Source organism: Miniopterus natalensis, chromosome 6 (assembly GCF_054644295.1).
Source record: "Miniopterus natalensis isolate mMinNat1 chromosome 6, mMinNat1.hap1, whole genome shotgun sequence".
In the NCBI taxonomy this organism is placed as follows: Eukaryota; Metazoa; Chordata; class Mammalia; order Chiroptera; family Miniopteridae; genus Miniopterus; species Miniopterus natalensis.
Genome location: NC_142086.1, coordinates 48,894,034 through 48,906,893, shown reverse-complemented (window position 1 = coordinate 48,906,893; position 12,860 = coordinate 48,894,034).

Here is a 12,860-nt window from a genome sequence, read left to right as displayed (position 1 = left end):
GCAGGCGGCTTAGGGTGCGGGGTGCTGCGCGCTTCGCCTGCATTCATTCCCCGGAGGTCGCCTCCTGCGGCGAAGCCCTTTGCGGGAGGCCGGGGCACGGGCGTGGCGTGGGGGTCAAACCCGGGCCGAGCTCCGGGGAAGGGGAGAGTGAGGGTGGTAACAGGTGCTGCAGAACCTGTTGCTTTTCCAACTTCAGGGTGCGTGTGGCTCCTGCAAATCTCTGTGACATGCAGCTTCTGCTTAGTAAGCTCCGGGAAGAGGCCAGGCCTCTGTACTTGAAACAAGCTCCCAGGTGGCGCTCATGCTGCTCCGGCCCATGGGCCACACTTTGAGTAGCAAGAGAAGCCCCCTCCCTTCTGGTGCAGATGGAGACACCGAAGCGGACTGGCTACAGGTCTGTCACGGAGAGTTGGGGGCACGCGGACCGGGGGCCGTAGCATCCACCCGTCTCTGGATCTCCTGGCCAGGCCACCGTGTGCTCCCTCGGCTTCGGGAAGGCAGTGCTCGCAGACCCAGGAAGGAAGGCATCGGAACGTGGTTTCTCCCATTTCTCCACTCAGAAACAGTGTATCTTAAAAGAAAACAACACAAAACAAACGTGAACATAATCTCCAGAAGTAAAATATGGAGAAGACCTATGGAAGAGGGTAAGCAGACAGGCCCTGCATTCTCCTAGAGCATCGCGGTTAAAGATTTTCTGTCATTCCCCATTTATCCCTATTGAAAATGAGTGGATTCTCATAAAGTAAGTTTAAATGACTTGGATTCTAATGACAATACTAATAGCGAGAAACCTGCCACTCATTCCTAGAGCTCAGTCAGGAACTTGGGACTTCACCCTCTTTTCCTTTTCCAGATTTTGTCACATTGAGAGATTTAGAAAAGAAAAACACTTTGGGTTTCTATACTCATTTTTCCCATGAGCTCCAAAACATATTGACCAAATAACATGATACTTTAATCAAGACGGATGAGAAGTCAAAAAGACACCGACATTGCAAAATTAAAATAGCAGCAACTATTCTTAATTGACAAATAAGTAAGGCATAAATAATTTCAGTATTTTCCCCAAGATGTTCCTCAAAGCTGCCATTGAAAAAGAATGAACTGAGACTCAGTTTTCTCATCTGGTTAATGGGGAAAACAATTCCTGTCCTGCAGAGGTAGCAGATGAGATAATGCTGCCAGATAATTGCCTAGGAGTTTGTGGGGTACCAATTTTCACAGCTGAACAATTTCCCCCCAACAACTGGATAATGCAGGTGAAAATCCAGATGTATAATTGACCCAAGTTGAGGGATTATGATGCTAGTTCATTGAGAAGAGGAGGGAGGGAATTGAAGGTGTTGATGAGACAAGATTATGGGATCCATATTCAGAGGAATGAAGTGCGAATGAGCAGGGAGTGATGATGGTGGTGGTGAAGGGTGAAGCAAGGTGCTGGCTGCTGCCCAAGTGAGGGGGTTGCAAAGATGAATCAGCCCAGGTCCCTGCCTTCCAGCTGTAGAAGACATTCTACCCACTCATTTCAGGAAACTACACAACCCAGCCAAACTCCCCTCACCACTTTGCCATGACAGTGGAAATGCTCACCATTGGGTTTGTGTCTGGAAGACTGATCACATCCTCCGGATTCCCCACATAGTTGACCCCTCCTGCTGAAAGCCAGGATTCTCTAAACAGCTGACCCCAGAAGGAGGTTGCATTGGTTTCAGGACTGGAAGCCTCCTACCCAGCTTCCAAACAGCAGCACAGAGAGTGCTTCTCATTGGTGATGTTGCATAATACTTGATTTGCTGTGGCTAAACAAATGTAGTTACAAGCCCTGAAATCCACACCCTTGAACATACCTTTAAGTAACTTTCTGCTCCAACTCCACACTTGTTGCGCCTCTGGCCTCTAGATCAGTTTGAGGAGGGAGAGGTGACAGTGGGTAGGGTTTCTGTTTCATCTTTTTACTCCTTGACCAAAAATGTGTCAGTGGCAGGAAAATTGTTCCAAGGCAGCCCTGCCCCTCCCCTCTCCTACTCTCTATACCACCATCTTCCACAAGGACATTAAAGCAGTTTGCATAAGGCTGAGAGTTGTGAAAACAGAGGCCTGGCAGCCTTTGCAGAGAGTCACTGATGCAGTAAGGAAACTCCCTTTGATTTTCTGTCATTCCCCATTTATCCCTATTGAAAATGAGTGGATTCTCACAAGAGTGAGTTTCAACCATTCAGCAGCCCTTTATTTAAGGTTATTATAAATCATTGAGTCACTTCAATCATTGATTGCCTGCTTGTGCAAGTCCTCATGTGTGCAATGAAAAGTGTAAAGGACCTCTTGCTTTGGTGGTACAAGCTACAAGGTCCTATGCACACTGTATTTGAATCTATAATTGTCCCCCCAGTTCTTGTAGATATCTGTGGAATATCTAGGATCTTCTATCCAGAGATGATTTTTCAATTGGTTTTTTCCCCCTCACAACAGCCAAGTGAGAAAGGGCACTGTTATTGTTTTGAACTTTTAGTTGTAAATTTTGAGACCCAACAAAGTTAAGCAAAGTTAAGCAAAGTAAAACAATAAGAGGCTAGAAGTAGAATTAATAATCACCAACTCTAAAATCTGCAGATAGAAAGCACCAGGTTTCTTTTCTTCCTTCCTTCACTGATTTATCACTAGGCTCTTGGGAGTCAGTATCGGACAAACTCTCTGCCGCCCCCCACCCACCTCCAAGAACTGACATTTTAGTGGTCATCTGCCTGGCAGAAGAACTCATCCAAGGTTAAATAGCTCAGGTCAGTGGTGGAACCATGACCTTATACCACCAGTTAGACCCTATTCTGCCAGGAAGGCCTTCTAACCACTGGGATTTTACTTTTGTTTCTAAATGTGGCCCCTCCCCTTAAATCAGGGTAACAAATGTATGAATAAGTGTTAGAATGTCAGCTTGGATGGTGAGGGAATAAGGAAAATGTGAAGAAAGTGTGACTAGCCTCAGGAGAGGGGACTCCCAGGGTATGTGGGGGCCGATTTCTACTTACGTGAAGACTGATAGAGAAGGGAGGGAAGATTGTTCTGAGTAGAGACAAGGCAAACAGACAAATGGGGAGAAACTACAGAGTCACAATTTTAGGTTCAATTTGCTTGAACCTTCTTGTAGTCAGAGTGCTTCAAAGATGGAATAGACAGCTTTGTAAGGTAGTGAGCTCCCTGCCACTGGGGATGGTCAAGCAATAGCGAGATAAGCAAGTTCCAGTGTGTTCTAAAGCAAGATCATGCTTCAAAGTGGATGTTGGAATAGAGGACCACTAAGGTGCTTAACAGACTCCTTACCCTAAATCTGAAATAACAGAAGCAATGATGGTTTCAGAAAGAGTGCCTGGGCTGGCAATAGCAGGGCAGTACCTTCACCATGTAACTTGGGGAGAAGACTCCATCCTGCCTTCTTTGTTATGTGAGGGTTGAAGGCACTGTGAAATACCATCTGGCAAATTCAATCATTAGTTACAAATGCTATCATTACAAGTGGAAATGTTACGATCCAAGGTTCTGTGTTAAAGCTAACCAAGCAGGGACAGTGATTTCTCCTCCTTCCACCTTCGGAGGGGACAAACCACTCTGTTCCTTCTTTACTGGTCACTGCTTCTGGTGGCACTGATGAGAAGGCTCACTTGCAAAGCTCATGGTTCCACTACTTGACTTGACTTCCTTCTCATGCTTTTGCATTTCTGCCTGGGCCTTATTCAGGTGGCAAACATTCCTTGCAAGCAGCCTGTGAAAGGAGAGGCTTCATGGTTTTATGGCAAGCAAGGCTCATGGTGACCTTTGGAGTTTGTAGACATCTGTGTCTATTGTTCCTCTCTCACTGCAATTTCTTGTCATGGCCTCTGTTTTGAGTTGTATAGCATCTCTCAAAAAGATAGATTCCAGTCCTAACCCCAGGTACCTGCGGATGTGACCTTATTTGGATATTGAGCCTTTGCTGATGTAACCAAGTAAAAATGAGGTCATACTGAATTAGAGTGGGCCTTAATGCAATGATAGGTGTCCTTAAAGAAGATTCAAATGTGGACACACACAGAGAAGGCAAGGGGAGAACACCATGTGAGGGTGGAGGCAGAGATTACAGTGATGTAGCTATAAGCCAAGGATTGCAGGCAACTGCCAGAAGCTAGGAAGAGGCAAGGAAGCATGCTTCTTTCTTCTGGCTTCCAGAATTGTGAGACAAAAAATTTCTGTTGTTTTAGGCCACCCTGTTTATGGTAATTTGTTATGGTAGCCCTAGGAAGCCAAAACAGCTTCCCAGGATCTAAGAGCTGGGAGGGAATTGCGCAGCTTACAAACAGGGAGGCAAGGGCCCAGAGAGGGGCAGCGTCTTGCCCTGGGACCTTCAGTGAGTCAGTGCTAGAATGTGGGTGTCTGAACTTGGGCTCCAATCATGGCACGTCCCTGCTCAAATGCTTCCAGTGACTCACCACAGCTTGAGAGACACTGCCGCCTGCTATTCAAGGCCCTCCAGAGTCAGGCCCTGACCTGACTCAAACACAAACAGCTTAGGCTTTGAAGATCTTGGGCAAGTTTCTTAACCCCTCCAAGCCTCAGTCCATTCCCTCTGTAAAATGAAGAGATGTCATGGACCTCGCAATACTCTTATGAGGATGAGGTATGAGGCATACTGAGCACCTACTATGTGTGTCTGACACATAGTAGGTGCTCAGTATGCCTGAGTTCCCTGCTTTTGCTTCAGTCATAAACGTTCAGCACTAGCCACCATCTTTGTGAGCCACTTTCTCCCTCGGGACCTCTCGCTTCTGACTCTGTCCATAGCAACTTGCTCATCCTTCAATGAAGCATGAAGCCCACCCCCTCCTTGATGAAAACCCTCATCTCTCCACGGTGTGGCTAGAAGTTATTTTTCTCTCTGAACCCCCAGAGGGCTCTGTTAAGCTCAGACTTCATTATCACAGATCAGACTTTTTGCACCTATGTTCATACGCTGCAGCATACCCAAAGTACCTCCTCTAGTCCACTCTGAATCAGTGAACACTGGATGACAACCTCCTTAAGGGTGAGACCATGGGCATCTCCCCAGCACCTAGTGAGGAGAGGCCAGTACCATACAGATTTGTGACTGAATAGCTGTTACGTTGCCAGCTCATTTGCATAGCCTAGCTAATGATGTGCCAGGCCCACATGCCCAGAGAGAACTCTAAAAAACAGAGGACGAACTAAAACATAGGTTGCGTAATATCCTCTCTACTCTCAATTTGAAAATCCCCAAGTATTTACCATACACACTTAATTTCATTGGTTCTTCTTTATACTATTTCCTGAGAAATAAGAACTGCTATAACTCTCATTGTTTTTGAAACTCCAGAGAGGTCAAGGGTCACTGGGCAGAGCAGAGGAAGGGAATGGGTGACCAGACTCTCATGGACCTGAGCATGATCTTGACCACTTGGGGGACCAAAATCTGAGCATCTGGTGGCAGTGACAGCCAGTAGCAAGGGGATTTTTAATCAAGGGCCTAGTGAGTGGCAGCTCAGTCAGGTCCCAGAGAGAAGGATGTTTGGTTGATGAAGGCTGTTCCAGTCCAGTCCACCCAATGAACTCATAAGGCCCCAAAACATAGCCTTTCATAGAAGGAGAGAGAGTGTAGAATGTTTGTTCTACACATTTATGTGTTTAAAAGCCTCTGGCTTTATGTTTAGCTGAAGAAAAGTGCCCGAATTTAGATTCAGGCTACCTGGATCCTACTCTTGGTTTGGCTGCTAAATAACTGTATGCCCATGTGCATCACTCTTAGGGCCTCAGTTTCCTCATCTGTAAAATCCTGGGGTGTTGAATAGGTATATTGTCTGGAAGGGCCTTTTCTAGTCTTACCACCTGTGTTTATGACCGTCTGATTGCTGTGAAAATAAACACAGCAATTGTTTATTGTTCATTGCACAAACATTTTTGGTAGGCTGACTAGGGAGGCATTGTGCTAGTAGCTAGGGACAGAAGGGTGAATTAAATACAGTCACTTTCCTCAAGGAGTTCACAGTTTAGTGAGGGAGGCAGGCAGTTAAAGATAATATTACAACTAGGCAAGCACAGAAGTACAGATATACAACAGGGGAGCATGGAGGAGTTAGGGAGGTCAGGGCATTTTTCTGGAGATGGCACCTGAGCTGGCTCTTTAAAAATGAGTAGCGGTCAGCCTGGAGAAGTGGTGGAAGGAGGTCATTCCAGTTAGGCAGAACCACATAAGAATGGCTGGAAGACAAGAAACAGTCTCATGGGCGTGGTGAGAAGCACAGGCATTCTTCATCGCTGGAGCAGCAATTGCAAGGCCAGGAGAAGTGATGAATGAGGCTGGAGAGGTAGGCGGGTGCCAGACCTGAAAATTCTCATGTGTTATAATGAGAAGTTGAGCCCATAACCTGTGGTTGGTGGGAAGCCACTGAATGATTATAATAGAAAGAGGCATAAGGTCAGATTTGTGGTTTGAAGGATAGATTTGAGGGGACAGGTACAAAGGAAGAGAGACTTTTGAGCCTGGGGGAGAGAGGTGAGAATGGGTGTGGATGTGGCTAAGTGAGGGGGTTAGCTGGGGTTGGCACACAGTTAGCATTGCTGTAATGCCTCGGTTTTCTTAAGGAAGCACCATGTACTTTGCTTGGCTCTGATGGGGAGTGGGCAGCTTTGGAAAAGTGAAGGTTCAGGGTGCTCACTGAGGGGAGTGGAAGAGTAAATGGAGTCAGGAAAAGAAAAGAAGGCTGCTGTAACTAATTACCATAAACTCAGCTTATATCAACACATTTATAATTCTGCAGGCTAGGAGTCCAGCACGGGTCTCACTGGGCTAGAATCAATGTGTTATAGGATATCCTTTCTGGAATTTCTAGGGTAGAATTAGTCCTTGCCTTTTCCAGTATCTAGAGGCTGCCTGCATTCTTTGGCTTGTAGCCACTTCCTCCAGCTTCAAAACCAGCAAGGGAGGTTTGAGATCCTCTCATATTGCATCACTCTCACTCTCTCCCGACTCCTTCCTTCCAATTAAAAAAAGTAACAATGAGATGCATATAGAATAAAATTAACCATTTTAAAGTGAACAATTAAGTGATATTTAGTATATTCACTATGTTGTACAACCACTGCATGTAGTTCCAAGACATTGTCATCACTCCAAAAGGAAAGCCCATATCCATTAAGTAGTTCGCCTCCATTCCTTCCTCCCTCCATCCCCTCACAACCACCAATTTGTGTTCTGTCATCGTGAATTCACCTCCTGTGGAGAGTTCACATAGACAGACTACTACAATGCATGAGCTTTGTGTCTGGCTTCTTTCATTTCACATAATGTTTCTGAGGTTCGCACTTCCACTTTGAAGGAGACTGGTGATTTCATTGGGCCCATCTGGGTAATTGAGAGTACCCTCCCTATTTTAAGGTCAGCTAGTCATTGAACTTAATTCCATCTACAGTCTCTCTTCCCCTTTGCCATGTAATGTAACATATTCACAGTTCCAGGGATCAGGACAGAAACATCTTTGGGTGTGTGCGTCATTATTCTGCTTACCACAGGAGAGGTCACAATATGTCGAGGGTCGAATATCTGAGCGATTCAACTCAGCAGTCCAGCTCCAGAAGCAGAGCATATGGACTATGGTAGTGGTCCGGAGCGGGGCTCTGCTGGGTGGATGTGGTGTACAGAAATTGTGGATCCAGTGCTTATCTGGAAGGTCTTGGATGGGGAGGGGCAGAAGGAAAAGAGGTCAGGAAGGTGTTGATACTGGGAGAAATGAAGTGGGCCAGGGCAGGGCTCCCCAAACTTTAGTATGTGTTCGGTTACTGGAGGAGTTTAAGCAGAGATTTCAATTTATGGGTGGGATCCAGCAATTCTGATGCAGCTAGTGGGTGAGTCCACTCTGTGTGGCATGTTGATGTAGATCCTGGAGGTCTTGAGGTTAAAGAACTCATGTGATAAGAGTCAGGAATTAAGAGAGCTGGCAGAGTAAAAGGCTGGGATCACACAGTGGGGTTTTTGAAGCTGGAGCTCAGTTTTGAACTGGCTAACCTAGGTCTCACCTTGAGGCCTTTGTAATAGCTACGCCCTTTGCCTAGCACAATGCTGTCCATATATGTAGTTGTAAATGTTCTAGTTCCTACATTAAAGAGGCACAAGGAAACAGGCAAAATTAATTTTAATAACATATTCTCTTTAACTCAACATAACCAAAGTATTATAATTCAATATACAATTACTATGAAATTGTTCAGCTATTTTTACATAATTTTTATCTTACTAACGCTTCAAAATCCAGTGTGAATGTCATACTTGCTTCACATCTCAATTTGGACCGACTGCATTTCAAATGCTCATTAGCCCCATGTGGCTACGGCATTCACCAGCGCAGAATGGAACGTCATCCCTCCCCACCTTTGTATGGCTGGCTCCACCTCGCTCAGGTCTCTGCCAGAGAGAGACGTCTTTCCCGGTCATGCGTCTAACTCAGCCACCTTCCACTCCTGACACTGCTTTCCTTTCTTCAGAGACTTATTGCCATCTGATGTCTTATTAGTTATTTGTTTGCTTATTCTCTGCTCCCCCACAGAATATAAATCCCATGAGGGCAAAGATCTGTCTGTCTTCTTCAGTGCAATATCCCCAGCAACTACGTCACATCCTCAATAGACTCTCAACAAATATTTGTTGAATGACTTTGAAGATTCCAGATTCATCATTTGTTATCTCCGAAGCCAATGTTTATTCAGTAGGATGTTGGGCCAGGGGGCCAAAAGGGAGGAGCATTATGCAAGAAATAAGGTGGGAGAAAGCCAGCCTGAAAGCTTCCTGTGAGTTAAAAGGCTGACTCTCAGATGTCAAGTTAGAAGTCCGGCTCTTCTCCAGCTGTGACTTGGCTGTGGGTTAATTCAACCACTGGCTTATCCAGTTCTGTGAGAAACCATCTCACCAGGTGGTACTTCTGCCTGACACCAGTAGATGGGGCAGTGTCATAACAAAAAATAAGTGCAGCCTGCCCTCCAGTAGGGTGTCTAACCTCTTCCCCAAATGACTTTGCTGAAGTTCCGTTCTGGAAAGGCCCTATGTCTCAGATCTGTGGTGTGGGCTCATAATTGGTGCCCCCAGCTTTCCCAACAAAATAAAGCCTCAGTTGTGCCTTGTGCTTTCGGAGGGGTGGCCAGCTTCTCCAAAAGGTGAGGTGGGCCCCAGAGGCTGGCCCAAGCTTCTAGGCCTGGTCCTTCTCCTGGGTCTTTGAGCACAGGCACAGAGCATGACTTACACACAGGAGTGTTCTCATTTGTCTAGAACCTTTCTGTCCTCCCAAGGTTGAAAACAGCTTGTTAAAAAGATAGTCCAGCCCTGGCCAGTGTGGCTCAATGAGTTGGGCGTCGTCCCATGCATGGAAAAGTTGCCAGTTTATTTCCAATCAGGGCACATGCCCACGTTGTGGGCTCGATCTCTGGTGTGGGGTATGCAGGAGGCAGCTCATTGATGTTTCACTCTCACATCAATGTTTCTCGCTCTTTCTCTTCCTTCCTCTCTCTCTAAAAATCAATAAAAATATTAAATGACTCTTGTCAAGAGAGCCACTTCTGGTCCATTAAAAAAAAAAGTCAGTCTAGATGTGGCAGAGACCAGTCCATAGAAGCTGTTCTGTGGGCCTGTGGGCCTGGCACTGACACTCTGGCTGCTTTCCACCAGTGGAATCCTCCCTGCCACTCTGCACCACTGGTTTCCCTGCCACCACATGAAGCCCATGGTGGTACTCCTTGCAGATGCTGAGGCCAACCTTAGCTCCCACCGTTTGTCCCATCCCCATCCTCTCCAAACCCTTCTGACCCTTGGACCTCTAAGCAGTTTGGAAAAGTTAACTGCTTGAACATGACGTCTACTTTTGTAGAGTTTGGGCTTTAAGATTATGGACCAGTTAAAGGTCACTTAACACAGGTTAACTTGGTGTGTTTTTACTGGAATTTTTTGTTTGGAGTGCCTACTGTCTACTTCATTGCCACTGCAAGATATCTGGAAATTTGAGCCAAAGAGGAATTAACCTTGGTTTAAATGGCTTATTATAATCCTAACTAGCTCATTCCAACACCATGCTGAGGAGTGAGACACCACAGCTCTGGTCTAATGACGGCCTGGGGCCAGTCAGCTATGAATGGCCATTCCTGCCCTCAGAGAGTAGGAGGACCTAAAGGCATGATCAAGAGATTTTCTTCTTTGATCAGGAAAATTTCTTCTTTCATTGTTACAATCATTAAACTCCATTCCAATCTGCGCATGTGCATGCATTTTCATGTTCTATAATTTTCCTGTCCGCCATACCCAGAAAGCCCTTTAATTCTTACCTGCTTGAAGAAATCCTGTTCATCCTTCACACATTACCACCTCCATGGAGCCTTCTCTGATTTTCCTAGTCGCAATGAACCTTTTCTTCCAGCTTTGGGTCTTTCTCAGGGCATTTAACCCACTCTGTCTTCCTGTTCACATGCATTTCTCATTCATTAGTTCAACACTTTAAACAGTGCCTATTTGTACCAGGCACTGGAGATACAGAGTACTCTCACAGAACCTACAAACCCAGAGTTGAGTGGACTTTACATCCTTCGCTGGACTGGGAGCTTCTTGGAGATAGGAATTGGGTCTGCAAGGGACTAGGTCAGGGACTGGCACCAAAAGGTACTCAGAAGTTAGTTAAATAGAAACTCAACACCAATGACTGAGAAAAGTGAGTTAGAATTTAAAAAAAGGTTAAAATTAGCAAAGGTAGAAGGCCAGGGAATTTCTGGGAGGGCTACAGTAGTTCTGAAATCTGGCATGGAAGCCAGAGACACCCAGGATCCCCCAGTGGACTAGGCCTGTGGAGTGGAGGTCACACTGTCCTCCTCCAGGATGCACTTGGAAGTTTGATGTAGGATCATCAGGGAGTTTATCACACATTCCAGCAAGAAGCTTTTTTGCTTTGAGAAGACCATAGAGGCATGTAGATTGTTTCAAAGGTGCAGAAATTAGTTACTAGCCCAAAGTAAAGCTGGTCAGATGATTAAAGCTGCATTGTCTAGTTGGCACATAAGAAAAGTATGATTCACACGATTATCATTCCCAGTGGAGGACGGCACGGCATTATTTGACACTCAAGTAAAAAAACGTCATTTGAATTTTTACTAGAAATTCTCGTCCAAAATGTGTCAACGATGTAATAAAATTGAATGACTGGCTTGTCAAAGTAGACTGAGTTGTGATCACACATAAGCATTTCTTGGAAACTGTGTATCTCAGAAACCGAAATGCTCGGAAACCTAACAGCAGCAGGGGGCGCTGCTGGGGGCCGGGAGCAGGCAGCACCTTATTTATACACTATTTACTACATTGCTCACTCCAGCCACCTCCCTATTACCTGCAGAGAAAGGCCCCAAGATAGTGAAAAATAAGTCTTGGTGTTTTCTTTGCCCCTCTCTGTTTTCTTTAGTAGAATAAAATTCTGAATAAATAATATTAAACAGCACCCAGCCATTCTCAGAGAGCTGCCACATAATGAAAGAACCACTATTTTCCCCAACCTTTTTGCATAGAAAATTATAGTATAAAATCCCATCTTCTACCACCTCCTCAAGTTTCAATGGAGACATTTATTCAGTGAGTTGCAATTCATCCTGGGGGCGGAGTGTCAGAAATCAGGTTGCTTTTCCTGTGGGGTAACTCCGGTCTTGGCGATATCAGTAGGTAAAAGGGACGCTGGTAAATTTGGGGTGTAAAAGCTGGATTAGACCAGCGTCCCCATTCCCTCGACCAATGACTGCAACCAGGTCCCTTTAAGAGACCAGGAACCCGCCGGGCGCCCGAGACTAAACGGAGACTCTCCCGCGCGGCTCCCCCGCCCCGGCGCCGAATGGTTCGCGCCGGCCTATATTTACCCGAGGTCTTCCTCCCGGACCGCAAGGATGTGAGGCTGGCGAGCCGGCCAGCGCTCCAGCCACCGGACGGGTCGCGCTGCAAAGGCGGGTAGCGGGCCGAGGGGAAGCGCGAGTGGACTTGGACACCCCTGGAGGAAGAAATGAGGTAGCGACCGTCCCCGGGACCGACGATGCGCGCGCCCTGCCTCCGGAGCCCCGCGCTGCCCCGGCCGAGCCAGCCCGGACAGTGAGCCGGCGCGCGTCCCCGCGGCCCGTGGGAGCCACGATGCAGTGAGCCGCGACGGGGCTGCCGCGGGCCCGCCGCCCGGCCGGACCCGCCGCCCGCCGCGCTTGGGGCAGCCCTGACTCTGCGACCAGCCGGCCGAGGCGCGTCCGCCGCCAGCAGCCCGTGGGGGTGGGGAGCGCTGGCCCCTGGGCTCGCTCGCTCTTGAGTTGCCGAGGTTTCTGGCCCCTGCCCTGGGGATCGTGTGTGTCTAAGAGGGGGGCCCTTTCGCATTCGCCGAGAAGTTCCTGCTGCATTCTCGCACCATCTCGGCTGCTTTTGCTTGGGGTCCCTCTATTTATTTGCAGGCGCGCATCTCTTTTTTAAAAGATATTTTTCGCTTCACTGCCGTTCAGTCTTTTTCTCTTTTTGCTTGCCTAAGAGTCTTTGCCTCCGTTTTTACCCAGGCTGGGGTAAATCCTGTGTGCGCTTTTTTTCCACATTCGCAACTGAATAATTTCTTCCCTTAAAAAAAAAATTCTACTCCTAACCGCTGCAGGGTGCCTGAGCACTACGCCCCCCTCCCGCTCCCGCTCCCGCTCCCACTCGCTGTCACTGGGCCACTCCCAGCAGAGTTATTTTTCGGTCTTGCCCGGGCCGAGCCTGGCCTAGGCGGGTGGCTCAGCGGGGCTCGCACTCGGCTCTCCGCCGCCGCCGCCCAGCTGCGCGGGGGCGCCCTCCGGAG